The sequence below is a fragment of the Triticum dicoccoides genome, chromosome 6A (assembly GCF_002162155.2).
Source record: "Triticum dicoccoides isolate Atlit2015 ecotype Zavitan chromosome 6A, WEW_v2.0, whole genome shotgun sequence".
NCBI lineage: Eukaryota > Viridiplantae > Streptophyta > Magnoliopsida > Poales > Poaceae > Triticum > Triticum dicoccoides.
Window position 1 is genome coordinate 345627986 of NC_041390.1, and position 4394 is coordinate 345632379.

The window sequence follows — 4394 nt, forward strand, 5'->3', positions numbered from 1 at the left end:
ATATCTCGAGAAAGAGGAGATAAGGTGAAGAGGAGTGGGGCAAGGTGGTGATTGGTGGTCGGACTGAGTGGAGGCATGGGGATGAACGACGCCAGCAGCAGCCACTAGGCCAGTTTGTTTCAGAGGCTTCTATTTTAATTGCTCAACAATGAGATTGTTGAAGACAAGGATAAACAACAAAAAAGTCTCGTCTCTGCAAATATGGAGAGAAGTACGGATATCTTTTAGTTTAGGACCTGTTCAGAGCCCCTCCGCTCAACTGCTCCGCTCCGGAAGCGGGCGGAGCAGCGCCGAACGGTACAACTCCGCAGAGTCGAAAGAGCGGAGCGGAGCGGTTCACAATTGAATCTCAGGGAGTCGCTGAAACCGAGCTCCCCACCACGACTCCTTCACTTGTCCCCCTCCCCAACATGCCGGCTCGATCCAATCTGATCGCATCCTAGGACCTCCCCCGACCATGGAACCCTAGCGCTGCGCCGCCGCCGCCGCCATAGTTCCCCGACCACCCCTGCAACCCCACCATCTCCTCGCCCCTCCTCATCCCCGACCAAATTCTCACCCCTGCAACCTCGCCATCTCCTCGCCCCCTCCTCATCCAAGGCAGCTTTCTATTCGGTAATAACTTTGGGGGCATACAGGTTGTGTGGACCTCTGGTGACTGAGATCACCAGGGCCTCGTCCTCGTCGCCGGGAGCTCGGATTCATCGTCAGCAAGGCCTGCATCCACGCCTACATCACATCTAGCAAGGTGAGATCCATATCCCCTCTTCACCCTTGTTCCTCTACATGTTCTTGATTCATAATCTTGATTAGTTCTACATGTTCTTGCTTCCTCGTTCTTGATTCCAGTAAGTATTAGTACTACATGTCTATAATTCCAGCAAGGATTATGTGAGGAAATTCAGCGGAAGGGGATGGATTACGGGAGTTGGTAGAGAAAGGGGACGGGTGACAGAGTGCATAGAGACAAATATAGTTTCTTCAAAGATAACAAATACACACTACAGGATTATCATGGATGATGTAAACATATATGTATTGCCTCTATTTCTTTTATTCGCCTTGACATGGAGGGAGTTAACTAGCTAGCTCGTTGATCCTCATTAGTGATGAGAAAAGGTGTTTTTCTGTCTGTGCTATTGTGTGCGAAACAGTTCAGTCATTGCCGAGAACAGATGCAAATGTTTAATATATAGCCTACCTTGAGTTTATTGATGCTGCAGCTAGTAAATTACTCCTGTTTGATTATGTACATGATCTTATCTGTGAAATCTATATATGGCTTACTATTTATTTACTAAACAATATCTGATGCACATTATGTATTCCACAAAAAAAATCCTAAGCATATGCCCTATGTATATTTTTATGCTTAAATTGGTGTTCGTATAGTCAGTTTATTTTTCTTTTCTGTATTTGTCAAAAAGCTTAGTGATGTGCACAGCTCCAGTACATGTCACTGTATATGTTTTTCTCAGTAAATGCAAGACATCATATTTAACACTAGCCCCCTATACACCGTAAGTATGCCATGATGGGCATGTGAATTGCCCAGTCCTGTTGGCTGCTTACTACCCAGGCGTTCTCAACATATATTTATAAGAATTTTGTTTGCATGACTAGTACATATGGGTTTGACACTTCCAGTGAGTTGTAATCTAGACACTTGTACTTACAAGGATTTTGTTTGCATGAGTAGTGATTTGTAACAGTGAGTTCTCAATTTGTGACCAATAATTGCCTCTGTTTCTTTTATTTGCCTTGACATGGAGGGAGTGAAGTAGCTAATGAACCCCTTCTCTGCCTATAACTTGTAAATATTACTTTTCTTTTAGCGAGAGAATGTGATATGATATCTGCTCGATGCCCATAAACTCTATCGTTGCTCTGTTTTTTATAATTGTCTGTTCGAGGAGTTCCCCGTTCGGCCGAGCTGTGTGTACCCAATTGAGTCAACATTACTTGCCTTTGAAATCTGTTAGTATTGATATTTGCTTAAAACAATATTATTTATTTTGGGATTTTCTTAAGACATTATTATTTGTTTGTATTACAGTAGCTTTGCTGATTCTTTTTCAACTAGGAGCATGATTGATGATTGTTCATGCATATGTGTTCAGTTGTGATGCTTGCAATTAATGTGTAGTTTTCTTGAAGATTGTCTGTCGATTGGAGTGACGATAACACTACGATCTTGACCGAGCTCTTTGTCCAGCAAGTGCATGACACTTGACCCAAAATGCTTACGAGGAAGTTGCAAAGGATTTCAAAATCAGAACAGGTCTGGAGTACACCAGGCTCCAGTTGAAGAACAAGTGGGATAAGTTGAAGACTGGTTACAGCAATTTCAGAAAGCTCAAGTTGAAGGAGACCGGTGGTGGTTGGGACTATGAGAGAAACACCATCAAGCAAGATGCTGAATGGTGGAAGAAAGCAAAGATAGTGAGTCATGACTTTTCCTATTTGTTCTTATCATATAAGCAATTGTTCTGTGAGTAGTGATGCTAATTAATCTTTGTTTTGTTTTATTTCAGGACATTCCTGGCTGTGGCAAGTTCCAAAAGCGTGGACTACAAAATGAGAATAACTTATCTATCATGTTTGGTGACATCACGAGTGATGGTACAGATCACTGGAATCCATGTGCCTAATTTTCAACGAGGTGTGGCGCCAAGAACACCTAAGGAGAAATTTAACAAGATACACTCATCCAAGCTTAATGTGATCGAGAGAGCGTTTGGCGTGTGGAAAATGAAGTGGCAGATTCTACTAAAGATGCCCAATTATTTGGTTGAAACTCAGAAGATGATAGTGGCTGCAACTATGACCCTTCACAACTATGTTCGATATCATGATAAGGGCGATCTTCACTTTCTTCAAGTCGACAGAGATCCCAGCTATGTCCCAACTATCCCTTCAAGGTATCAACGGTACGCCATCCCTCCAAATGCATCAGACGCGTCAACCTCAGAGGCTAGCGATAAAGACATGGACCGGTTTTGTAATAGACTAGCAACTGATATTGCTCTTGGTTGGTGAATTTCACTTCTGCTATAAATGTGAGTACACTCTAGTTTCTACCCCATGCATGTGTTTTTATTTGTTACAATTCTATAGTTTTTACCTTGCTTGATAAATTTATGCTTTATCATAGATGACTGGTCATAAAGTTAAACATGTGAATGTTGTCTCCAAACATGTGAATGCCATCTCCAAACAAGTAGAAAATGTTCACTGCCTTTGTTATTCACTGATATATTAGCCATAATATTACTTGTCATTTATTTCCTTGTGGCAAGATGTATAAGTCTAGAATCCGGAATATGTTGTTAGCTAGTTCAGTGACTATATCATTCTGCTTCTGTCACATATCTTATGTGTTTTTGTACCTATTAATAAATTTTTAATTTTGCAGCTGAAATTATTTGAAGTAGAGTATAAATGTTTTTGGTTCTATTCAAGCCATCACCAGCTGCCACAATAGGAAAGAAGCAAGCAAAACAACCAGAAGCGCTCAGTTTGCCGCACCCAACAATTCTTATTTACGGGAAAGCCAACCAAAATATTCAATTCAGACTTCGTAGAGCCGGTGCTACTGCTGTGCATAAAGATTTTCATGTTTTGAAAATTGTTTCTCCAGGAGGTTCACTAGAACTAGATTGATGTCTACAAAATATGTGTATTTATGTGGCTTTTGTTCGTGTTTGTCATCTGAAAATCCTATTTGTTTATGTTGATAAAATCATGTAATTTCAGCAAACTCATGCTGAAGTGTTCTTGTGCGATAAATTCCATTATGTGTGAAATTTTGCACAATGAAATTATGTGTGAAATTTCTGCATTATTTGCAGTGAACTCAGCAGTTTAGTGCAATTTTGTGCATCCTTGGCACAAGTCAACACGTGCTTGTACTGATCAGTGTTGTCAAACCAGATCGATGTGTGGTGGGAGCCAGTAATCCAGAGTACGGAGTGGAGTTGGTTGCAGAACAAGTTGCCTGCTCCTGATTTGTCATGAGGAGCCAACTATCTAGGAGCGGGGAGTGGAGCTGCGAATTTGATGGAGTTGAGTGGTTCTGAACATGCTCTTAATTTTCATCCGTCAGATATAGATCGGATGGTCTATATTGCAAGATGGCATGCGTACCATCATCATCAACTCGGTTTTTATATAAGAGAAGAAATATAAGTATGGAGATACAAAACGTATTACTGATACTTGTTTCCGTAAACTAGGATCTACATTCTATTCAACGGCTCAACATGTGAGGCCTCAACACAATGACTTCTCGACTGTGTAAAACAAATGTTTTCCCGTCGCCGATAAGGAGGGGGTGAAGGCGGCGCGCTTTCGGCTTGCTCTAGTCCTAGTAGTCATACTAGGTGGTCTATGCA

The 4394-nt window shown here is 41.4% G+C and overlaps 1 long non-coding RNA gene across 2 annotated transcripts; it reads left to right on the forward strand.

The window, feature by feature from the left end:
• The first annotated feature begins 372 nt into the window (after window positions 1–372).
• On the forward strand, window positions 373–3841 carry LOC119319134. Of its 2 annotated transcripts, none has more exons than XR_005154364.1 (4): window positions 373–748; window positions 2147–2442; window positions 2535–3059; window positions 3416–3841. It is a non-coding gene; the product is annotated as an uncharacterized LOC119319134 (long non-coding RNA). The 2 variants fall into 2 exon arrangements; XR_005154363.1 differs by having other exon boundaries at window positions 2158–2442.
• The last annotated feature ends 553 nt before the right edge of the window (window positions 3842–4394 follow it).